The sequence below is a fragment of the Myotis daubentonii genome, chromosome 3 (genome assembly GCF_963259705.1).
Source record: "Myotis daubentonii chromosome 3, mMyoDau2.1, whole genome shotgun sequence".
Classification (NCBI taxonomy): Eukaryota; Metazoa; Chordata; class Mammalia; order Chiroptera; family Vespertilionidae; genus Myotis; species Myotis daubentonii.
Genome location: NC_081842.1, coordinates 28,484,517 through 28,511,840, shown reverse-complemented (window position 1 = coordinate 28,511,840; position 27,324 = coordinate 28,484,517).

The window sequence follows — 27,324 nt, the reverse complement described above, 5'->3', positions numbered from 1 at the left end:
TTTCTAGCAGAAGAAGAAGAGGCACCAGGGAAGTGTGGGCCCAGAAAAAAAGGCCGTGTGAGAACATAGCAAGAAAGCAGCCATCTGTCTGCAAGTCAAGGTGAGAGGCTTAAGGAGAAACCAAACATGCCAGCACCTTGTCCTTGGACTCCCGCTGCCAGGACTGTGAAAAAAATAAAGTTGGGTTGTTTAAGCCAGCAGTCTGTGCTATTTGTTTTAAAAGCCCAAACTGACTAATACAATAATGTTTTTGAATTTTAACAGTAAAATGATTGCGAATATTTGTTGTTTTATATATATATATATGTACCTGAATACCGGTCTCAATTTTGCCTCTTGGCTCTAAAATCTTAAAGCTTTTTACTATCTGGCCATTAACAAAATGAGTCTACACACTTCTTCCTTAAAGTAATGCCCTTTCTTCTGAACATTCAGGATTTATCTTCCCTTTCAAATGACATTTACTATAACTGACATTCTACTCTGTGCTATTTTGATATTCATTTTATCACCCATATTAAACAGAAAACAACCTCTTCCTATAGGCCTAACGCTGTTGGCATCAAGTGCTTAATAAATGGTGTGACTTGAGGCCTGTCAGAGTTAAAGGCAATGCCCAGGTGACAGCCAGCAAAGGAGCTCAGTCCTACCAATACCAGGAATTTGATTCTATCAACAACCTTAGTGAACGTGGGAGCAGATTCTTCCCAGAGTCTCCTAGGAAGATACCAGGCTGGCTGATTTTGGCCCTCTGATATCTGGAGCAGAAAAACTAGTCAAGCTAACTTGGGCTTTTCACTTAAACCTCTGTGAGATATTACATTTGTGTTGTTCTAAGTTTCCAAATCCGTGGTGTTTGTTATGGCATCAATAGAAGGGAACTAATGCAAGTGGATGAAGGTATTGCCAGCCTGATCCATCCATGACGAGGACTCCCATCAGTCTCTCGCCTAAAAGTTTCAGCTGTCATTGGTGATTGTTGCTTAGGTCTATTGTTGCCATCAGGAATTATAAAAAGGTGGTTTTGTGACTTATTATTTCTTTGGCATTCATGAGCTCAAATTCTTCTCTAAAGACAGTTTTATTTATCAGCAAAGCTTTATTATCAGTTAGATTTTGAACATGAGAAACAGGCTAAATACATGTTCCCCCCTTTATTTATTAGTTTTAAGAATAATAATGATATGTGATTAATGATTTAGTGATTAACAATAATGATTTAGTAATAATCACTATAGTGATTTTGCTACTATAGTGAGGTGGCCAATTAGTGTCTCTCTCTCTCTCTCTCTCTCTCTCTCTCTCTCTCTCTTTCTCTCTCTCTCTCTCTGTCTCTCTCTCTTATTGTCACACAAGAGATATCTCCAAACTTAGTAATTTTTAAATATCAGGGGCTATAGAAGCTCTTAGCTCTTTATTCTGTTTTGTGATTGGGCAATGTGATATGTTTCTATTTTTTGTACTTGTTTTTATTTCTCCTTTGAACCAAAGTAGTACATTAAAACATTAACTTCAAATATATATTATTTGCCCACACATATAATGCCTGATTCATAAGAACACAACTCATTTGAAACTTAGTCATTGTACCATGGTCTAATATTCGGATTGATGTACTTACTAAGGCCATAATTCAAGTTTAGAGATTTAAAGTGAGAATGTAGGAAGCAACTTGCCATTCAACTCTGTCAAACAGACATTAAGGATCATGCCCATAATCCAGTAATGGAAGGAAGAAATGCCCATTGCAAAATACATAATACAGTAAAAGATTATTTCAGAAACCCAGAACCCCCAAAGAGCGTAATAGCCCCCAAGTGAAAACATTAATCACACATAAGTGAAACTGCAAATGAAACCTATGCTGTTCAACTACTTTCAAGAATACAGTTACTAGTTTTGAAGTCACTTCATGTTATAAACCACTAAAATATATAAACAACCTTTGAAAAGCCTAGGAAACATTGATGAAATTCAGTGACTCAAAGTAAGAAATAATGCATTGGCAAAGTGACTATGATCTCTGTACTTTTTGAGGGAATAAAGGCAATTTAAAGTCTTAAATATCATAAAATTGTTTTTCATAGATAAATATAAATATATAGATATAAATATAAATATGCATGTACTAGTTCACTGTAACACTGAAAAATAAATTATACCTAGAAAAATATCAATAGAAAATACTCTCACATTGATATACAACAGATAGTTATGATTTTTTACAGAACAAGTAGGAATACAGTCTACTCCAAAAACAATATTCTTTAGTATATTTAATGCAATAATGTAGACCTATTGATCTTAAAAATTCAGATAAAGATCTCAGGATAAGTAACATGTTGTAGCATTAAGTTATTCTTTTAAACTTTCCCATGAGCCATCAGGATAGTACTGAGTCACTTATTGGAGGAGTGTGGTCTTCCTGTAGTTCTGGTGAATTATGTTCCTCAAAACCATATGTTTATTTGTCATTTTTACCACTAACTAATTTCACTGGATTGTAATTTTTATCCAGTTTATCCTTTCAAATCCTCTAAAACTCAGAGCTAGACAAGTTATAGACTCTGTAGGCTTTTGTGAAACTGGCCTGTGAACATGCAAATATTTTGTTGTGGTTCACTTTGGGGAAGAATCACTTTTAAGATAAATTTAATTGACTCATAAGTAAATCTTTTCCATCATAGAATTTCAAGATGAATGGATAATATTAAGTAATATTATGTATCTCACTGTAGTATGATTCCTTTATCATGAATGATTTATGGAGGTTGTATGGTAATTTAAAAAATTTGGATATTTTCTTTTTAGTAAGAACATACAGCCATCCACATTTCAATAAAAGAAAAAAATAAATAAAATGAAGGCATTTTACTAGTACCAGGTGAATGAGCTAGATTCAAATATATATACTAGAGGCCCGGTGCACACAAATTTGTGCACTTGCAGGGGAGGGGAGGTCCCTCAGCCCGGCCTGTACCCTCTCGCAGTCTGGGACCCCTCGGGAGATAAGGACCTGCTGGCTTAGGCCTGCTCCTGGGTGGCAGAGGGCAGGCCCAATCCCTAGGTGCAGCCCCTGGTCGGGCTCAGAGCAGGGCCGATTGGGAAGTTGGGGCGCCGCCCCCTGTCATGCACAGAACAGGGCAGATTGGGAGGTTGCGATGCCACCCTCAGTCACGCTCAGGGTAGGGCCGATTGGGGGGTTGGGGCACTGCCCCCTATCACATTCCAGGCAGGGTTGATGGGGAGGTTGCGGTGCCACTCACTGTCACACACAGAGCAGGGCCAATCAGGGGGTTGTGGCGCTGCCCCCTGTCACGCACAGAGCAGGGCCCATCAGGGGGGTTGGGGCTCTGTACCGTTTCACTCACAGAGCAGGGCCAATCTGGGGGTTGGGGCGCTGCCCCCTGTCACGCACAGAGCAGGGCCCATCAGGGGGTTGAGGAGCTCCCCCCTGTCACTCACAGAGCAGGGCCGATAGGGGAGTTTGGGCACCGCCCCCTTTCACACACAGAGCAGGGCGGATCAGGGGTTGGGGCACTGCCACTGTCACACTCAGGGCAGGGCCAATGGGGAGGTTATGGCTCTACCCCATCACACACAGAGCAGGGCCCGTGGGGTGGGGGTTGGGGCACCGCCCTCTATCACCCACAGAGCAGGGCCGATCAGGGGTTTGGGGCGCCACCACTCTCACACTCAGGTCAGGGCCGATGGGGAAGTTATGGCTCTACCCCGTGTGTGACTGCCCCCTGTCACACACAGAGCAGGGCCGATCAAGGGGTTGGGGTGCCACAGTCTGTCATACCCAGAGCCGCAGATCAATCAGGGGGTTGGGGAGCTCCCCCTGTCAGGCACAGAGCAGGGCTGACCAGGGGGTTGGGGCGCCTTCCCCTGTCATGAACAGAGCAGGGCGGATAGGGAGGTTGTGGCCCCGCGCCCTGTCACACACAGAGCTGCAGGGTGATCAGGGGGTTTGGGCACTGCCCCCTGTCACTCTGATCCCGGTGCCGGGAGGCATATTAACCTTTTACTATATAGGATAGAGTCCTGGTACATGGGTGGGGCTGGCTGGTTTGCCATGAAGGGTGTCCTGGATCAGGGTGGGGGTCCCCACTGGGGTGCCTGGTCAGTCTGGGTGAGGGGATGATGGCTGTTTGCAGCTGGTCATACAACCTTCAGGGTGGGGGTCCCCACTGGGGTGCCTGGCCAGTCTGGGTGAGGGGCTGAGGGCTGTTTTCATGCTGGCGGGTGACTGAAGCTCCCAACTGCTCCTTTTTTTCTTTTTTTTTTTATTCTGGGCCAGCTTTACCTTTGAGGCTTGGCTCCAGCTCTCAGGCCTCCGTTGCTGATAGCAGGTTTCTGGCCTTTGTTTACCTTCTGTATTTGAAACAATGTTGGGATCCTGCTGGCTGAAGCCCGGTGGACTAAAGCAGGTTTCTGGGGTTTTGTTTAGCTTCTATATTTGTAACATAGTTGCTTAGATTTGCAGCTCAGAGGCCGGCAGTGGCAGACATGGAACGTTGGAGTCCTCTATCACTGAAGCAAGCTAGCCTCATGTTAGTTTCAAGCTGCCTGGCTGCCGGCCGCCATCTTGGCTGGCAGTTAATTTGCATATTGCCCTGATTAGCCAATGGGAAGGGTAGCGGTCGTATGCTAATTACCATGTTTCTCTTTTATTAGATAGGATTCCTAATTAACTGGCAATTTTATTATGGGCAAGTTGCTTATCCTATAATCACTAATTTCCCTTTATGAACAATCAAAATATTGATTACATATATTTTATAAAACTTCTCAATTTTAAAATATTATAAATATTTGTAAAAAATGTATATCACAGTAAGGCATCTTGACAGATGTTTTACATACAAAAGAAATAGATTCTGCCCTGACTGGTTTGGCTCAGTGGATGGACTGTCAGCCTGCGGACTGAAGGGTCCCAGGTCGATTCTGGTCAAGGGCATGTACCTTGGTTGCGGGCACATCCTCATTGGGGTGTGTGCAGGAGGCAGCTGATTGATGTTTCTCTCTCATCGATGTTTCTAACTGTCTATCCCTCTCCCTTCCTCTCTGTAAAAAATCAATAAAATATATATAAAAAAAGAAATAGATTCTAACTGATGATTTGACTCAGAGGGATTTTGGGTTTTTGACAGATTTTAATAGTGAACTCTTTTTATTAATTGCATTTTAAGAGTTCCCAATAGGAACAAGGTAAGTAGGTTACTATATCAGTATATCTCTCTTTACAATTTCCTGTTTAATTATATAACCAGAAGAAAAATATTGATTTTATATCCTGTGTACAAAGTGGTATTTTTATTTTATTTTTTTGTTTGTTTTTCCTTTTCTTTTAACAAAAGAACAATACTATTTTAGTTTGAGTGATTTCTATCCATAGAGAATATTGTTGATTTAGGTCACACTAAAGAAAAAGAACTATTTTCACATGCTATAAATTTATGTCATCCAACATTTAGTAGGAAACACCATGAAAGATGGGGAAAAATCAAGATAACTAAAATAATCTGGATGAAGAACAAGAAATTGGCAGAAGAAGAGTGGCGAGCCTTTATTAGCTCAAACAAAAATATAATGCAGGTGAATGAGAATAAATTTGGCTAGTAAAAATATCCAGTTGATTAATGATCAAAATGTTTTCAAAACTATTATGAAAATTTATTCCTTCTATTGAAAAATTTATCAAAGCAAGTACACTAAAATATGCTTTAAGAATAATTTTAATTTCATAATCACATTTTCATAAATATTAAAAAATAGAGAAAAGACAATGTATCTTTTGATCTACTTTTTGTGATTGGTTATCTGCAAGCTACCTGTCTTAGCAATATCCATACATTTTATTTATTTATTTTTTAAATTCTTTTTTAAAATATATTTTATTGATTTTTTACAGAGAGGAAGGGAGAGAGATAGAGAATTAGAAACATTGATCAGAGAGAAACATCGATCAGCCGCCTCCTGCACATCTCCTACTGGGGATGTGCCCGCAACCCAGGTACATGCCCTTGACCGGAATCGAACCTGGGACCTTTCAGTCTGCAGGCCAACGCTCTATCCACTGAGCCAAACCGGTTTTGGCAATATCCATACATTTTAAACTTCATGCCTCTAATGTGAACCTTTCTTCTCCACCTGGTTAGGGTGCCTTAGTAACTCCTCCTCATTGGGTTCTTGGGTCTTACTTTCCCTACTCATGGTCCCAATCCTATCCACCTAGCTTTTTTCTGTCTCCTCAGTTATATGATATTGGTATGGTGAAATTTAGACAAACAGATAATAAAATAAAACTGAGATAGATTATTTACACATATACAAGAAGCCTGGTGCATGGATTCGTGCACAGGTGGAGTACCTAGGCCTCGCAGGCAATCGGTGCCAGCCTACTGGGCAGAGGGACTGCGGGAGGTTGGCTGTGGGATCACACTGGCCATCAGGGGGCAGCTCCTGCATTGAGTGTCTGCCCCCTGGTGGTCAGTGCATGTCATAGCTACCTGTGGTTCATCCCATTGTCTGGTCATTCCATTGTAACATTTGCTTGGGCTTTTATATATATAGACTAGAGGCCCAATGCACAAAATTCGTGCAAGGGGTTCAGCCCTCACAGCCCTGGATGCCTTGCCCCATCACAGCTCTGACTGCCTTGGCCCATTGCTGCCCTGGCTTCATCCAGAAGGTCTTCTGGAAGGACGTCCGGAAGGTTGTTTGGCTGTCTGGTCTAATTAGCATATTACTCGTTTATTATTATAGATATTAACTTGATTTATGTAATCTATTTCCCCACTATGATTTAGTGGGGAAATAGATTGCCTTTTCAATAAATATTTCAGGGTGTATATTTATATAGAATAAAAGGAATTTTGATTACAATCTTACATCATCTAAAACATTAATTTGAAATAGATGATCATACATCTAAATGTGAAAGCTAAAATTATAATAAAACATCTTTTATTTAATGTGGGGAGGGCAAATATAACTATATTAAATATGTCCTTTTGCCTTAGGTTTGGTGGCTAAAGGAAAGCATAGAAAAGTTTTTGAGTGGTACACGCTCATTAATACCCTGCTGCAATAATCAGATTAGGTTTTATTTTTATTTTAATACTTAAATTTAGTGAGAATTGAGTTGCCAAGGAAAGTATATGCCTGGTCTGAAGCATTTTGTGACTCTTCCATTCATCTTAACAGCAATTGCTGAGTAGCCTGTGTGGCTGCCCAATAACCAAGGAGAGGATATACTTGTCAATGTCCATTTTAGTTATAGCCAGAGAAGTTAGTCCATGAAGTGTACCCTCCAAAAGAGGGTGTTCAAGAACATCTGAGAGAAACAAAATGGCAGTTCTTTCCAGAGAGTTGAGTTAGAGCGTTAAGTGGGATTTCCCCAATGACAGCAGATTTAGGAATTGCTAGTGCCCTGTTACAGCTCTGATCTCCTGGTCTTACTGCTCCTTGTCGTCAAGAAGCCTTCCTTAGCTTCTTATGCTGGGTACCCTCCATTCCCAGGGCCTTCTGGGCATACTCTACAAATACTTCAGCTCTGAAGGTTTCAAGATCCCTTTATTTTATTTTGCTGGTAATTTTCTAGTTGTTGCCACTACATATGTTTGTAGCTTTTTTAAAAAAGTTTCCCCCCCCTCTTTTATTGATATAATTAAGATGTAACATTGTATCAGGTGTACAATATAATGATTTGATATCCCAATATATAAAAAGCCAGGGGCCTTCACTATCGAAACAACCAGAAGGGCGACTGAATAGCAGGCTGTGTGGGGTAACAAGGCCAGCGGGGGGGGGGGGGGGTTAGTGGGGGACAACCAAATGACTGAACAGCAGGCTGTGTGGGGCAACCAGGCCAGCAGGGGGGTTACTGAGGGACGACCAAAGGACTGAACAGCAGGCTGCATAGGGTGACCAGGCCGCTGGGGGGAGGGGAAGTTGTGGGCAACCAGGCTGGCAGGGGGAGGGCAGTTTGGAGTGACCACGCTGCTGTGGGGGGAAGTAAGGGGTAACCAGGCCAGCATGGGGAGCAGTTAGGGGTGACCAGGCTGGTGGGGGGGGTAGTGAGGGACAACCAAACGACTGAATAGCAGGCTGTGTGGGGCAACCAGGCCGGCAGGCAGAGGTGGTTAGGAGTGATCAGGCTGGCAGGAGGGACAGTTAGTGGCACTCAGGCAAGCAGGCAGGTGAGCCGTTAGGAGCCAGTGGACCTGGATTGTGAGAGGGATGTCCTGGACTGGAGAGGGTGAAGGCTGGGCTGAGGGGACCTCCCCCCCACCCATGCATGAATTTTGTGCACCGGGCCTCTAGTAGGTATATATTGTGAAATGATTACCACAATAAATATAGTTAACATCCATAACCTCACATAGTGGCACATGTTTTCCCTTGTGGTGAGAAATTTTAAAAATTACTTTCTTAGCTACTTTCAAATACAGAAAACCATATTGTTAGCTATAGTCATCATGCTGTATGTTGCATCCTGAGAACTTACTTATTTTGTAACTAAACGTTTGCTTCTTTTGAGCACCTTTGCCCAATTCTGCCTCCCCTGACAACCACAAATCTGATTTCTTGAGTTTGTTTTCTTAGATTTCACATTTAAATAAGAAAAGACATTATTTGCTTTTCTCTGTCTGACTTATTTCATTCAGCATAATGCCCTTAACAGCCATCTATGTTGCTAAAAAATGGCAGGATTTCTTTATTTTTATGGCTGAATAGTATTCTATCTTCTCTCTGTGTGTGTGTGTCTGTGTGTGCTTCTTTATCCATTCATCTGTTGGTGGATATTTAGGTTGTTTCCCTGTCTTTGACTTGTAAATAATATTGCAAAGAATATGATGGTACAGATGTCTATTAGGGATAGTGATTTTGTCTTATTCATATGTATATCTAGAAGTACAATGGATAGCAAGTGATTGTGGGAAAGGAGAGAAAAGAGAATCCTATTTACTCTTGGTGGGAATGAATGCAGATTGGAGGTTCCTCAAAATATTAAACACAGAACTACCATATGTTTGCAGCGTTCCCATTCACACTGCTCACATAAATCCTGTAGATTCAGCAGGTGGTTTTCTACCTCCTCAAAACTCACCTCTAAGTGAGTCAGATTTGCTGTCATGGAATCTACACCTGCTGTTAAATGTGGCAGCTGCTGAAACTGTTCCTAACTCTGTTAGGCTTGTCTTCTTTTGTTGTGCCCAGATTTCAAAGTTCCCAAGACCCCCCAGGGAGCCAGTCAGTCCGATGCAAAAGCAAAGAGTCCTTTATTATGCAAGCCGGCCTGCGCTCCCCGTTCACCAGACCCACCAACACAGTGGAAAGTCCAGTGGCCGAGAGCGAGAGGCCTGATGGGACAGGGGGTTTTACAGGGGGGTGGAGTGAGGGCAGGAGAGGGCACTGTGGGCCCCGCTGATTGGCCAGGCGCAAGTTGGTACAGGATGTGGTCATAGTGATGGCGTGCACTTCCCTTGATCATCATTGGTTAATCCAGAGAAATCCTGGGTGTGGCTAGCAGTGGCTTCTTCCCGTGAGGAAGCACATGGCACCATCCCAAAATGGAGAACCCAAGGCAAGATGGAGGGCGCACATGTTTCTGTCCCAAGATGGAGGACCCAAGGCAAGATGGAGGGCGCAGTCCTTGTCCGGCTCCTGCTGCCGCCGCTCGAACTCGCCACAAGGCAGGATGGCCCCCCCGCACAGCACCCACAGCCGGCCTGCGGGCAGACCGGGACTCCAGCGCATCTGGGCGGCACAGGCCCAGCAAACGGGGTGCGGCCGGTGCAGCGGCCCAGCTCTGGGGGAGCGGCATCCGCTCGGAGCAGGCCCGGCCCATGGGGCCGGCGCACTGCAGCATGGCAGCCTCCCCGAGCCTGGGCACGCGCCCCACTCCGCTGCCGCCGCTGCTGCACTGGGCCCGGTCCGGAGGGCAACGGGCGGGTGGCAGCCCGCGCAGGGCTCCCGCTGTGGGCCGGGGAGCCAATGCCCCCCCCCATGGGGCCCGGCAGCCGGCCCACGCAGGCCCCGGCCCCCCCCCCACCGGCCCCAGGGCCGCACGGACCCCCGGCCCCAGCGTGGGCAAGCGGCAGCCGACCACGGGGAAGGGAGGAAAGAGCCAGGCGGTGAGGCCTTCTGCTCCTAGGACCTCCCCCGCGGTCGGTCGCGCCCGCCCCACCCCTCGGCCCGCAGCCGGCCACCACGCAGCCGCCCGGACACTCAGACCTGCTCTGGGGAGGCCAGGCCCTACGGCGGGCGGCGGGCGCGGAGGGATCTCAGAGCCGGGCGGTCAGACTCCTCCCCCCGCACCGCCCGGAGAGGCGGGCGGTGAGCCTTTCACTTTTTCTCCCAGTGAGCTCAAAGCAATGCCACCTCACTATCCACCAGCTCTCCAGTGCTTGCATATTCCTTGGCCTCTCAGTGTAGTGCAGCCCAAGCAGCTTCCTACTTGCTAAGAGATTCTAGTTCAGCATAGTACTTTGACAAACATAAAATATTCTTGTCAACTTTTCCAGCTGTTAAAATGCTTTCTGAATTTTACTGGTTAAGTGCTATTATAGAAAGATGGTTATAAGCCAATCCTAAATATTTGCATCTGACTTCATTGATCCTTAAATAGAATCTCATCTCAAAAATGCATTTAAAAATTATTTTTATAGCAATGAGCCATTTTAAGTCATTCAAGTTCTGCTTTTTGATAAAATAAAGCATTCCCAGTCTCTTCTGTCTTCTTTCATTTCATCATGCTTAGATTCCAGAGCAGACTTGCCTGTATCCCTTAGAACATTCTCATTTTCATATTCTGCCTGTTGAAAGGCCTTTGAGTGAGAGAATTATTCTAACAGTAAAATTTTGATTTGTAAATTATAATTGTCCTCTTTCTCTGAGGGACTTTGCAATTTAAATTTCTTAACTAAGGCAACTTTGTTCCATTCAAAATAAAGAATTGCCCAATACCTCAAGGATAGTGGCATCTTTTAAACTCAGAATCTCTACACATCCTGCAAGGGAAAAATACAGATCAATAGAGTCATCCATAGTTAAGACTCACAGCATAATCAGAACAGAGAAACTCTGATACGCTTCAGTTGATCTGAGTGGTAAATAACTACCCCAAACCATAGAGTGTGTTTAATGCCTGAACTTAAGTGGAGCCCACATTTACGAGAAGCATAGGCAACTGTGATGAACATAGCAGAACGCTGTGGGGTCTCAGTGGGGATGACCACAGATAAAATTTAAAGATGTTCCTCTTCAAAGGCTGAGAGCCCTAACCAAGGTAAGAAAGCACAGAGAACACTTAATGGGGAGTCAAATAGAATGCATTTCAAAAACGTGTGGTTCCAAAGATGAGATGCCATTCAAGCATCAATTCTGGAAACAATGGAGGGTCCTTGGAAAGGGGCTCCCTGCAGGCTCCGTGGCGAATATAAACAAAGCAGTGGCTGAAAATCAGAGCCTTATTAGAATTAGAAAATAGCCAAGAATCATAAAATGTTTGACCAGAGAGATTCCATCAATTCCCATTTGTTGAAGACATGAATGTAGCAACAGGAATGGTTGCTCTTGAACTGAGAAATGAAGGAAGCTACCAAACCTCACCCCTACAGAATCTTCCTACCATTACTTCCAGAAAAATCAACACAATCGTTAATAACAACAACAAAATGTGAACACTGAACAGAGTTACTATAAAAATAAAACAAAGCACGAGCAATATAATTTTAACCAAAACAATTCTCAAAACAAAGCTAAGAAACAAAAGTGTAACACACCATTCTGATATGAATGAAATATAATTAAATAAGCATTCTCAGAATTTAAATAACAGCAGAAGTCAGAATACAGACTTTGAATACAAATGTATGAATAAAAGGATTTAAAATTAGCCTGGCTGGTGTTACTCAGTGGTCCTCATTCAATATAAAATGTGAATACAAAACAGTGCATTCTTTTTTTCTCTCATGGTTTTACTTTTAATTTAAAGTTCTACTTTGGCTGTATTATGAAATAAAATAGTTCTATTTTCCCTTTATTTTTTTCCATCACCATTTATTCCCTCTCTACCCTCTTCCACATCCCCTCGCCCTTAGCAATCACCACACTGTTGTCCATGTCCATTTCTTTCCCTGTCTCTTTGTTTTTCCTTTTTTTTTTTGCTCAATCCCTCTGTCACATGTCACAGCAATTCAAAAAGATTCTGGCTAACAGCATTCAAGTCTAACAAATAACTTGCCCTGAGTTTGAAGGTAGTTAATAAATTATATATCTGAAGAAAAATATTGAATTTTGTTTCTAAGTCTTTAACCATAGATCAAAATAAGGTTGAATTAAAGTGAATATAAATCACAGCAGAATCGGAAACAGTAATATACTACATCTAGCATTTCTGTCAGAAAGCTCTTCAAATACCAGAAAAACCCCTTTGAGGATGCTGTGTGTATTGAAAAAGGAAATATATAATTTTTTTTTCATTAAATGGTGAGTGCTTAATGGATCAATAAGCCACATGTCATGAAAAAGCTGAATAAAGCTTAGTTAAAAGACTAGTATGAGATGAGAAGTGAAAATACGATTAGCTCTTGTTTTTTTCCTATATAAATTTTCTTTTTCACTTTTTTGTTTTTATTGTTGACACTATTACAGATGCCTGCATATCTGTAATTTGGGATTATTAATAACCTATACTTATAGAATCACCCATTTCTCCAGAAAACCTTGGCTCCTTGAATTCAAAAGTCATATTAAGAGCCTAATTCAGTTCCTTGCCATGGATGTGTCATTGCTTCTAGCTCTTCTATCACACAGAGAAAGGTAAGATATGTGAACATCTATAAATATTTATATGTGTCCATATGTACCTATATTAGTATGAGTTCATACTGATGTTTTCAAGCTAAACTATTACCAAAATGGAATGTTGTCTGGCTTTCTCTCTTTGCTTATCTTTAATCTCCCACTCCAACTCTAAGAAAGTTGACTCCAATCATCCATCACTCATGATATTCAATTCCGGTATACATGTAGAGTAGTTTCAGAGTTATTAACTGATAGGAAACAACTTATCAACTAGAGTACAGTGTTATGCACAGTTTTGTTTTGTTTTTTGCTTTTATTCTTAGGCCTTCCACTCAATACCAAAGTTATTTAGTCAAGCAAGTTTCCCCCACTCTTCTTCAGTGACATTGTTTCATACATTATTTATAACAAAGTTATAGTCTTTTATAATTTTAAGCATATCATTCTGGAATTTCCTGGCCTACTAAACAATATTTCTCCTTCACATTTGAAAGTTAATTTTCTGTGTATAGACATTATCCAATTTTTTTAAACATCAAATATTTCACTTCAGGTTCTTCTTGATTATATAGTTTCCTAATAGAAGTCTATTTTAATTTTCATCATTGTTCCTGGTTTTGTAAGGTATATTTTTCCTCTAGCTTCTTTCAAGATTTTCTCTTTCCTTTGGTATTCTACAATTTGAGTACGATATGTCTGAGTACATATAGTTTTGGTGTTTAGCCTGCTGACTATTCTCTGAGCTTCTTGGTTCTGTGGTTTGGTGCCTGTCATTAATTGGAATATATCTCAGCCATTATTACATCAAACGATTATTCTTCTCCATTCTAAATTAGCAGATCTCATTTTATTATGTTTCACTTTATTGTACACCACAATTTTATTATTATTTTTTTAAAAAAATTGAAGGCAAGACTATCCACCAGCAAAATGATTATTATTAACTTTATTGCAGTGTTTTGGAAACTAACCTGCAATATATCTGAAGCAGTTTCTCATTCTATGGCTTGTTCACATTCAGCCTCCATAAATTTGTTAGTTTTATCATTTAATTGGATTTTTCTTCAGCTAAGCATATTTTGACTTTCTGGATTCACCTATCTTTCATGAGTTTGCAAAGATGGATTGCCCAAGATATCAATATCAGATATATTGAACTTCAGAGTAGAAAGGAGAGGGAAAGAGAGATAGAAACATCAATGATGAGAGAGAACCACTGATTGGTTACACACATGCCCCCACTGGGGATTGAGCCCACAACCTTTGAGTCTGCAACCTGGGCATGTTGAACCTTGAGCATGTTCTGTCTGGGAATAGAACCTTGATCTTCTGGTTCATAGGTCAAATCTCAACCACTGAGCCCCGCCAATGCGGCTATCTGTTTTCTTATAAGTACAAACTGAACTTGATTTTTAGTTTGTCCACATTTTTTGTCCTTGCTGTAAGGATATAAATTATGATTTCCAAATTATTTATATTCTGAACTCAATACACATGGTTGAATTTTATTTTAAGGGCTATTGTGTACAGACCAGATTATAAGAGAGCTGCTATGAAAGCAAGTATACTCTTGAGAAGAAAAACAGGAGACAAATTATCTGGGGTTTGCAGAAGAAAAAAAAAAAGTAGGCAAAATGAGGCCATAAAAATACAATAAAATTCAGAAATTTGTTGTTTATAAAATAATCTATTCAGAAAATGTCAAAAGTAAAGGGCATAATTGGAATAATTAAGTCAGTGAAGGTATAGTGGAAAATTTGAAAATTTATAATTTGTTGAGAACTAAAACCCTTCCCCTAAAGACTGAATCTATTATAAAGTCTATGGATGAAGAATGAAAGTAATTAAATTTGAAAAGAGAAATGCTTTGGAAACCAGGGCTGCTCTCATAGTTCTTAAATTTAGTAGATTATCACTTAGGGCAGTGGTTCTCAACCTTCCTAACGACGTGACCCTTTAATACAGTTCCTCATGTTGTAGTGACCCCAAACCATAAAATTATTTTCATTGCTACTTCATAACTTTAATTTGCTACTGTTATGAATCGTAATGTAGATATCTGATATACAGGATGTATTTTCATTGTTTGAGACCCACAGGTTGCGAACCACTGACTTTGGGTGTATTTTCTACTTCGATTCTTCTGAAGTTGTCCCCAGAAAATTCTTGGTATTTAAAAAAAGTCTTCACACCAAACACAAAAATTATAAATGAACAAAGGTACATTTCTCATATTTTGGATGAGCATATTTCTTATAGGATGGGTATTTTAATATGTTTCTCTGTCTGGCATCTAAGCAACCATTTCTACCTACCATTTGGTTTTTACATTTCCATTGCACAGACATACTGTAAGCAGTTTCAAAATGTAATTAACAATACTTAGCTTCCTGGAAGGTGCTTGTCTTCCACTGTCATAACAACCTATCTGTAATGAACCATATTTTGTTATTATGCAAAGGCATCAGCCCAAGTGGTTTGATTGGCGTTCTCTGTCTGCCAGCATAAAGCATCATTAGAAATAAGACAAAAGAAAATTACAACAAATTCACAAAACATCATTACTAAATGTTTTTTGTTTGTTTGTTTTTAGTATATGTTTTTTATTGATTTCAGAGAGAGAAGGGGAGAGGGAAAGAATGATAGAAATGTCAATGATGAGAGAGAACCTTTGATTGGGCTGCATCCTGCATGGCCCCTATTGGGGATTGAGCCTACAACCTGGGCCCTGACTGGGAATGGAACCTGTCACCTCCTGGTTCCTGGGTGGACTGTCAATCACTGAGCCACACTGGCTGGGCTGTTTTGTTTTTTCCCCTGTGTGAAATATTATTAAATATTATATATAACATAATGTCATAAATCCTCATCCTCCCCAGTCCATTTACTTCTTTCCTGCAATTGTAACTACACATTAGAAATAGGTACCTTAATTTCATAGATATGCATGTGTAATTCTCATTTAGTATGTGTAATTCTCTTTAGAATATTGATGTTATATATTCACTTAACTAGACACATGCAACTGCTTTATACTTTGCAGTGTCTAGACATTTACAATTGCAATGCACTCATGATGGATTACAATATATACAGGATGTCCCCTAAAATGTACATATACTTTAACAACTGATAGCTCAACTTTGAAAATAAAATGTATTTTAATAAACATTGCATTTATATTTATTCACAGTGTGTTGTATACAATTTTTGGGACACCCTATATTAGTCAAGCTGTATTATTTCTGAAAGGTGATATCTTCTGATAGGTATTACTTTATCAAAAATATTCTAAATTAGAGATGTGTTTTATTTTCTTTAATTTTTTTTCATAAAGTAATAGGAAAATAATATGCAAATTAAAATTTATATTATTTGTAGAACTTATTCATTCTCTTTTAAATGATTATTTTAGTGTTTGCTCCCTATTATACATATGAAGTTCTATTCTTTTAGAGATAACAGTGAAGTGTAAGCTTATTTGCTTTAAAAAATAAGTTAATGTATTTACTAATAGTTATTAAAATACTCATTTGCTTCAAGTTCTGAACGAAATCATTTAGTGTGATTGATTTTCTTTCCCATTTGGTGAGAGGCCTGTATGCAGGGCTCTGTATTGGGATTAATAAACTGGTTGTCTCCAATTAAGTGTGTTCAGTGAAGGTTTCACATATAAAATGGGACCTGTTAACTTATTTGAAAATCTATGTTATTTTTGTGTAGTCATCAATCCTTCCTATGCTCTACTTACTATTTCCATATACCCCTTCCCCCAAAATATCGATAACATTCTTCCTCTCTGCTTCTGCCTTTGCAGACTTCCCTCTGTATCCTCAACACCCTGTGGTTTTCTCCCCACTCGGCCTTAGCTCAGGCTCTTCACTACACCTAGAGCTAGGTCATCATCTCTATCTAAAATCAAATCATGGCCTCTACTTCCGGCTCAGCTGAAAGGCACTTCCGCTTGAAATGTTCTCCAGTGGGAATGAAGGTCTCCCTCTAACATTCCTGTGCAGCATTGTGCTTAGGTATTCACAGTGAATGACATTCTGTCTTCTGCAATAGGCCGTGTGTACACATTTGCTTTCAACGTTCTGTGTAAATTCCATACCTTCATTTATAACACTTGCAAAGATTGTCATTCAATAAATGTTTTTGGAAGAAATAATGCAAAAAATAGTTTTGGATAAGTATGGAAACCAGAGATAGGAGTTTTGAGTAAGAATATAAGATTGCTTTTTAATAATGAGTTGGTAGGAACAAAGTTCCGGTTGCCTGGCAATCAGCCCCTTCCGACATCATGTATTGACTTCATCTTGACTCTTTTTTTCCCATACTCTGCATATTTAGATTCCCTTTTCTAATAAAGTGCTTAGAGCAATCCTCACTTCCAAGAAAACTAAGAAGGTGAGTTCTTAGAGAATTGGTATAAAAAGTTGAATTTTATATTTGAGGTGCCATTTACTGTGCTGGACTCTTATCAATAACTACTGGGTCTTGTTTTCAAAATTTCTAGGTTAATTAAAAATTTAGGTGACCAAATTACAAATCTATGAAGGAGAAAAAATGGCCAGGAAAAAGTATACAAAATAAGTTTATTGTAGCACTATAAAACTTGTAAGCAAAATATAATATTTTATCATTGGGCTAACCTAAGGGTCTTGACTTCATCCTGAAAACATTCCATTCATTCCTAATAATGATATTCCTCTAAACTCGCAAACATGTCAAACTCAAAGGCTAACATGGGCTAAGTAAACAAGGGTTAAGTTTATGTGGGCTCCAAAAAAACCAAAAGCTTCAATTTTCATAGAAACATAGTTTTATTTTGATAGAGACATGCTGAATACAAAAGGCTGAAATAAATGAGCAATCGTTAACATAAAATAATAGAACATTTTAATAAAAATTCCTATTTTTTCTTGAAAATTAACTTACCAGACACTGAATAACTGCACAAATGAATAAGCATAATGCAAATAAACCTATTTTTCTTGTTATCCGAAAGCAAAATATTCCCTGTTGCACACACCAAACAAATCAGTACAAGACTAATGACGTGGCAATCGACTGCTAAAATATTTGCTGCTAGTATTAGTGGACAGAAATGGTGCGCCTGTGCATAAGGCACATAAGAGAAATGAATGCAACACAATTATAGTAATCAGTCATTAGCGAACATTGTAGTTCCTTATTAATAACTATGTATAACAAGATATTGTAAAAATTAAGTTATGAAATTTTTATTAAAATGTTTCCTACATGCCATTATATTGGCTGGGCCACAAAAATATTCATTGTGGGCCGCATGTTGCCTGATGGCCATGAGTTTGACATGCTTGCTCTAAGAGATAGTTGTCCTTGAAAATGAATACAACAGGGCCTCATATACCCTGCAGTTTTCTATACTGGTAATTATAAGCACATAAAGGAATCTACTGGTAAACATTTTGGAAAGGGGGTATTATTTAAATTTTATTTTTCTTTAAATCTACATAACCAATTTTACTTTCTGGTTGGAAAACTCTCAGGTATTCTCCTGAATAAAAATAATTGACTCCTTCAAATTCACAGTAAAAACTAATAAGGATTCCTTAGATTTCTATAGCAGTTTATGCCTTAGAAATATTCCATATATATAAATATAATTATAAAATTATTAATTACATAATACATTTATTTTCAAAATAGCCCATATGTAATATAGTATAATATAAATTATAAACATAATTATATATATATTTATATTTTAATTACCTTGTAAATTATAGAAACCATATTTGTATTTTATCCATGATGCATTTAGAATGTCATACTATATTTATTTTAAATATTTGTGATGGTCACATCATCTTTGTTACATTATTATACATATGTACATATATGTACATACATAGTCTGCTTAGTTCATCTCTGAGTAAGAGAAGGCCTATATTAATTCTTGTTTATATGTGAAGAAACAAGTTAAAAGAGAAATGAATCCCTCAAGTTTGACTATAACTGTTTGATCTAGGGCTCAGTTATTCCTATTATAAGTCCAATTATTTCCCCCCACCCCATTATCTTGCATTTACTTAAGAAATGGGATCATTGAAGTACTATCGTTCTCATCTGGACATTACTGTTATCCTTTTTGAAGCATTTTTCTCATGATCTTTTAACATTTAGTGAATGTTTATGCACTGCTAGACTCCTTCCAAATGTTTTATTTTTATTAAGTAATTTAACTCTCCCAACAATAATATGAGGATAAATCTGCTAGTTAAATTTTGCTTCCTACTGAGATCTCATTCTTCACATTAAACTTGTGAGATACATCATTATTATTATGTGCCCCATTTGAAACATGAGTAAACTAAGACACAGAGGCTTCAAAGAGTTTGTAAATCCTGGCCGGCTACCAGTAGTTATACTCAGTCTTCCCCCTATGCTGCTTTGATAACTCCACCTACAAGCTGTGTGATCTTGTGCAAGTTCCTTTTTTTCTCTTGGCTTCCAGTTTTTGGTCTATAAGATGGATATGATAATAGTTCTTATGTTAAAAAATGACTATGGTAATTAAATTCATTTAATATACTTAGGAGAGTGCCTGGTACAGGATTAGTTCTTTAAAAAAAAATAGCTTATTTCACTGCCTTTTAAATCAGTGACACTGTTTTAATCCACCCATTAATATTAAACAGTACAATTAGACATCAATTTAATCTTCTAATCAGAGAGATGTCAACACTAGAACCTTAACCAATCACTTACAATAGAGATGAAGTTCATATCGGCAATGAGTTATGTCTGATATGATGAGACCAGGTGTCCATACAGAAAACTGACATGGAGTAAGCTTAGCAGAATTACACTTAAAAACTAAAATGAGGCAACATTTATTGTAACAACCAACTATTAAATCTAACTAGTTCAACTAAAAAGAGATGTTAAATAATAGATATTTTTATATTAGTAAATAATATACTTTATTTATGGAACTTTAGAAAGAATAGAAAATAAGAAAACCACAGGAGAGGCCTTGGTCTAGTTATCTATTGTCATATAACGAGCCACGCCGAAGCTTAAAGACTTAAAACAATAATTTATCATTATGTCTCACAGTTCTGTGGGTCGCCGAGCCCAGCAGGCTTATTCTACTTTGGGGAGCCTCATACAGTTGCAATTAACAGTGGATGGGTCTAGCGAACCTGAAGGCTGCTTCACTCACACCATCTTAAGCCCCTGGTGAGGAACTGAGAAGTAATCAGGTGTCCCTCACTCTCTTTTTCCTTTTCTCTCTCACTATCCGCCTTCTCCTCTCCCTCTCCCCCTCTCTCTGTCACTTTCTCTGTCCCTGTAGACTATGCCCATGGCTAGTTTAATTTCCTCACAGCTTGATGTGGCCATGGTGTCTGGTTTCCCCAAGAGCAGGCATTCTAAAGAAAGGAAGTAAAAGCTGTTAATCTCTTAAAGTGTGGGATGGGTAACTGGCATATAATCAATTATCCCGTATTCTATGATTAAAGTTGTCCCGGTGTCTGCTCATGCTAAGATAGATATTTTATGTACTTTCAGCCATTGTACGCTTATGTACTTCGTATCAATAAAATTGTATTATTAGTTAGAGAATATGATCACTTAATAACAGACTATATTTTCAAGGTTGCTTTTTAACATTTAATGATCTTATAGTATTTCATTAATAGATATTTATAAACTACGTAGTTTTTCCTACTGTTGCACATTTTAATGTGTTTATCATTTCTCACTCATAATCTACAACATAAGGAGGATCTTCTTAGATTAATCGTTGAGGAATTCTAAAGTGATTTACTTAAGAAATATCCCAAGAATTTGAATTACTGAATTTTAATATGTACTGAGAAATGTTTAAATGTGAAAATAAAACCTGAACCCCATAAGGCATATTTCCCAGTCTAAATCAAAGAATTTCAATAAACTCAACTCATTACCACTGCAAAAGAAATTTTGTAGAATGCCTTCACAGACAGAGCATTTTACAGAGACAATATATTTAACATGTCCACATTCAAGTAGTGTTAAAGCTCAAATTCCTCCAGGATTTTATGTTTTGCCACAATTTATGCACTGGCTGCAATAATGGAATCACTGAGGAAGAAATCCCAAGTATTTTAGGTAGAATATGCCCATATTTTAAATAGTAAAATTCTAGACAATAACAAAAGGACAGATAATTACCTAAAGAAGAATGGGAATTGAGATGTAGATATATATAAATGTAATAAATAAATTCTTAATTAGATATGGACATAAAGATGGAGAATTTCAAAACCAGAATAAAGAAAGCATAAGCAGAGTTGGAGATTCCCATTCTACAATTAGTAATCCTAGCTCCTCATTGTAAGTAAATCCCTCAACTCAAAATGGTAGGAATATGAAGACATAACTCTAGTTATGATTGAAAATGATATGCAGTTTATTTTTTGGTCAGTAGGCTGTTTATAGCTATATGGTCTTGTTTCACTCCTATTTATGCTGACTTAACAAAATTAGGACTCTATCAACAGGGTGTTTTTTTTTTTTCTATACAGAGAAGCAAGGGTAATTTGAGAAACTGAGAAATCAGATGCCATAGTTTTCTAATTTGGTAAATGATAATAATTGCTTTATTTGGGCCTTAAAACCATTATTATAATGGAATACAAGAAGCTTATGTAATTATCCACAAAGAAGACAGGTATGCCATATTTTAAACTGAGCATGCTTTTTCGCATGAAAGTTAATTAGAATTAGTTAATATACATTTTCAATAAGTTTTATTTCCTAATTTGCATATTACTTTGTTCTTTTTATATACTCTATAAGTTCTTTATACTCTGAATAATCAAAAAATGTCAAAACTGGATGCTAAACTTAGTAACAATTTTAAATTGTGCTTTATAGATTGTCGTTCCGACCCTATATTGTTGCTCTCTCTATAATCAAATTTAAATTAATAATTTCAGTTAATCTTTTCCCACTCACCCCCACCTTAGTCTGTTCCATGCTTCTATGTCTCTGGATCTAATTTTTTATCAGTTTATTTTGTTCTTTAGATTCCACATATGTACGAGATCATGCGATACTTGTCTTTCTCTGACTGGCTTATTTCGCTTAGTGTAATGCTCTCCAGGTCCCTCCATGCTGTCTCAAAGGGTAAAGAACTTGTATGTATATATGCATAACCCATAGACACACACAATGGTGTGGTGAAGGCCTGGGGAGAGAGGTGGGTGAGGGCTAAGGGGGGTCAATAGGGAAAAGAAGGGGATATCTGTAATACTTTCAACAATAAAGTTAATTTTTAAAAGTTAATAATTTCAAACCATTGTTTTCTCAAGAAGCTTATATTACTTGTATACTCATTATTAATTAGTGGTCTAATTAATACTTGTGGTCTAATTATTAATTTCCTAACTAGAGTTGGATAAAAGAAAGGATAACTAGAGATACTTTTCACTGTCCACTTTATCCAGATTTAGTTACCTATACTAATAAAAGGGTAATATGCTAATTGTACTGGACATCTTCCAGACATCCTTCCACACAAAGCCACGGTGGCGGGGCAAGGCAGAGGCAGTTAGGGTCGATCAGGCTGTCAGGGGAGGGCAGTTAGGGGCGATCAGGCCAGCAGGGGAGCAGTTAGGGGGTGATCAGGCTGGCAGGCAGAAGTGGTTAGGGGTTATCAGGCAGGCAGGCATGTGAGCAGTTTGGACCCAGCGGTCCCAGATTGTGAGAGGGATGTCCCGGATTGGAGAGGGTGCAGGCCGGGCTGAGGTACTCCCGCCACCCCTGTGCATGAATTTCATGCACTGGGCCTCTAGTTTCAATTATAAATAGACTCCATTTTTAAAAAAAGATCACTATGTGATACTTAAGGCAATTAAATCCTGCAGGCAGACTGATTAATGAATAACTTTGCTAATATTCCATTGTCTGGGTTAATCTATATATAATTTAGAATTATCAGTTCTCTGGTCATTCAAACACTGAAAGAAATAAATCAACATCCATAGTCCTATTGCCTAGTTTTAACATAACATTTAATTTTATGCTTACATTATGCTTCTGGCAAAATGCACCATCAGCATGCACAACAGTAAACAACACAGAGAAAAGGAAATAACACATGAAGTTAAAAGTATCTTGAAACTATTCGTCTGACACTAGACCTGCCATTCTGTTAGTTCATTTACAGATTAAAATGATAGAATGGACAGAACTGGTGAAAGATTCTTTTTCTTTTATAGCAAATACTTTTTAAAAATAATTGCTCTCACCGAAACTGGTTTGGCTCAGTGGATAGAGCGTCGGCCTGAGGACTGAAAGGTCCCAGGTTCGATTCTGGTCAAGGGCATGTACCTGGGTTGCGGGCACATCCCAGTGGGAGATGTGCAGGAGGCGGCTGATCGATGTTTCTCTCTCATCGATGTTTTTAACTCTCTATCTCTCTCCCTTCCTCTCTGTAAAAAAATCAATAAAATATATTTTAAAAAAATAATTGCTCTCTGTGTTAGTAGCTGGTAGATCTCTCTATTCTGTCTAATAAAATAGTCTAATTTGAAATAGATGTTAAATCTCTAATGAAATAGAACTGGACACTAGACTTTAAACATAATTTAATTAGACAAAGTCTATGTGGGCTCTTTCAATATTATGTGGGAATAAAATTTTAATATCTAACAATTTACCTACATAAAACAACAGAACTTTAAACAACTTCAACATCTATATACGGAGTTTTCCTCCTTGGAGAGTAGATAATACTAGGCACTTATATTTATATATTAATATTTTAAAGATATATGTTTTGTAACCCTATCTTCTACACTCAGAGGAAATTATAATGAGAAATTATGACATCATGCAATACAACTTCCCAAAGAAGATGAAAATAATGGTGGATTTAATAACTCTTTGTGATTATTTATTCTAACTCTATTATTTTCGATGATTTGAGCACTGCTGTCCCACTCAAGCAAAAACAACAAAAAACTGTTCTGGATCACATAGTTATTGGCAAAAAATAATGATGGTAATAATAATAATATCTTGTTCTCTTAATTTCTCCTAGAATTCTTGCAACATTCTGTGCTTCTCATGTGTAGACTCAATCACAATAGGTGCTATATAATGGTAGAAATTTAATGTATCTCGAACTAGGAAATGTCTGTCAATAACATTTTTTTGTCTGAGCAGGCACAGCATTTACTAGTCACCTTGCATAAATATAAACTTAGATTTCAAAGCGTGTGTGTGCGTACGTGTGCGTGTGTGACAAATACAGATATACTTTCTTGTAGCCTAATGGCAGAAAATACAAAGCTGTCCATTCAAAATTTTAGGCAATGGAAAATTTTTAAGAAAACATAGTAAAGAAGTAAAATAAATTGAAAGTCATTATATTTCAAATAACTGATGTTACTTATATTTTAAAAATGTAATGAAGACTGAGGTTTAAAAAGAACTGTATTTTTACTAAAGGGAGAAATTACTCAATGAACATGGGAGAAAAATTGGTAATTAAAGAAAGTATTTGTGCTGTGGCATATGTAATACCTTCTGCTAAATTTTCTGCATTATTTGCTTTGGCCCTCCAGACTAATAAATTAATTATTATACAATCAAGTCAATTTCTCATACTAATAGTATTCCCACAGCATTCTCCCACTCATATTACCTTCCTTCCCAAGACATGTAATTGGTTTAACAGAATAAATAGTATTATCATGCAAAAAATGTGAAGTAACAATATTACATATGAATTATTGTATTGAAACTGCTCTTGGAAATATATTAGTGGATCATTTGCTATACATCTCACAATAGTGGAAAATTCTATTAAAAATTGATGCTAGTGTTACAACAGGGCCCTGAGTGGCTTTCAGTATGAAAGCTAATACATTTTATATTAGCATTTCTGCCTGGAAATTCCCTAACTAGGCTGACAAAGGGGTTAATAAATTTGAGTTAGAAAATACATTTATTTTTATATGCAGTCTTATGATTATAATGCTTAATATTTATTAGGAGAGTCAGTAAACATTTGTTGAATTGTTTGATTTTTTTCATGACATAAAAAGTTAGACTTTAAAAATTTTTTACAATGCAGATGTTGAATGAATTTAGCAGTTCAATTATTAAGTTTCTGTGTATATAATTTGATGAATACCATGTTTATAATCCAAAAGGTTCACCTTGATCTATCTTTCAGGCTACAACATAGATTTCTGCTCTTAAATCCACAATTAACAAGATCTATGGTCCCAGAAGGCTCCAATCTTGAAAATAAATAATTGCATAAAAATAAAATATCATACCTTTTCACATAAAGAATCCACTATTTCCATATAATTTGAGTTATGTCTTAAAAATTGGTATAAACTATAAAGGACAAATGTATAATTATATAATTCTAGGGGCCCAGTGCATGAAATTCATGCATGGACAGGGTCCTAGCAGCTGTCAGCTGCCTGGCCAGGGCCTCTCTTCCTTGGCTGCTGGCTGCCATGGAGGCTTTCCTTTGTTCCGTGCTGCCCTCTGGTGGTCAGTGCACATAATAGTGAGCAATGGAACTCCCAGTAGGTCAAACTCCCAAGGGGACACTTTGCATATTAGTCTTTTATATATGGAGAGTAAGCACATTTTATGTGCCAGATAATCTATACTAATAAAAAGGTAATATGTTAATTAGGCCGGGAGACCTTCCCAACGTCCTTCCGGACAAAGCCAATGGTGGTGGGGCCAAGGCAGAGGTGGCTAGGGGAAATCAGGCCAGGAGGGGAGGGCAGTTGGGGTAATCAGGCTGGCGGGGGGGGGGGGAGGGCAGTTGGGGGTGAGCAGGCTGGCGGGAGGGGGCAGTTGGGGCAAGCAGGCTGGCAAGGGGGGTCAGTTGGGGACGATCAGGCTGGCAAGCAGAGTGTTTAGGGGCCATCAGGTAGGCAGGCAGGTGAGCGGTTAAGAGCCAGCGGCCCCAGATTGTGAGAGGGATGTCTGACTCCCAGTGTAGGGAGTCAGACATCCCCCAAGGGGTCCCAGATTGGAGTGGGTGCAGACCGGACTGAGGGACACCTCCCTGTGCTCAAATTTTTACCAGGCAAAAAAACCTAGGATGAAAAAAAGCAAAAAAGAAGATTAATTTAGAAAGTGAAAGGGGTAGAAAGAAAGCAGACAGTATAAAGTACAAGGACACTAATATAAAAGCTATGAATTTGAGAGTACCTTTTTGAAATGCAATAACTATAGAGCTTTAAGAAGACCTGGAGATCAGAAAACAACACTATTCTGAATGAGTATCAGACTAATAGATCTTTAGGTGGGTATTCAGAAAGATTGCATTTTGAGTGGTTTATGGTAATAATAGATGAGAAAACAATAAAATTGTGAAACTTTGAAAGGCACTCTGGGTTTACCACCTCTTTCACAGAGAATTAATGTAAATCAAATATGGGAAACAAAAATAATTTATTCAAAGTTATTCTGAGAAAAATAAAAGTAAATCAATTTTTCTTCAAGATAAAAACATTAGAAAATTGAGAATACAAATGATATGAAACCATTATTTAAAATTTAAAATTTTAATAAAGTAAAATAAGCCAATATAACAGTATAGACCTCAAATGAATGAAAACATAGAAATGATTGCTTGGAAATTAGATATCTACATAATAAAAGATTGAAAAAAAGAGAGAACCGACAAAAATCAGAAAATACTTTCAAAAATTAAAAACCATTTTAGAAATGAAGGCTAAGATAGGAGAAAAATAAGAACAAAATATACACTTAAAAATCACAGTTAAAAAGCTAGAGAAGGTAAAGTGAAAATTATCTTATTAAAATTTCAAAGGAAAAGGTGATTTGAAAGGAAGTTATAAAGGCAGAGCATAATTAAAAATGATGCTACATATTTGTGTTTCTTGAAAGGAATTTAGCTAAGAGGTTAAAAATTTCCTGAAATAAAAGGTGATGTATAGCTACAGTATATTGAAAGGCACACTATGAAACTGATTATTCATTAAATGTTTCTTGAATTGTTTTATTGAATGGCATTTCCTAATTTAGTTGCTGGTCTTTTCATACATGAATTGATCAAAAAGACTAGTTTATTTTGAAGCATAGCATTTTCTCAGGATGTGTACCTGTCCAAAGTGATTTTTTTTTCTTTTTTAAGTAGTTATCATCACTAGTAACTTTCGATTACCTGGTATGTCTAAATGTAAAATAAGCAAATTCTCCATGAAAATGAGATTGTCTTAAAGCTTTCTCCAAAATAGTCTGACAATAAAAACCCAAGATAATGTGTTAACTATTAACTATCTATTATTGTCTTAAACTTTCATGTTCTCATTCGAAAGTTGAACTCTTTAAGGAATTTGGTTACTTCACATGTATGGGGAAATCATCTCTACATTTGCTTTTTAATTAGTTTGTTCATTTTGCTGAGCCTGCTCTTCTCTCTTTGTTTCCTAATTTTGACAAAGTATCTGAAACACGCAGAAGAAG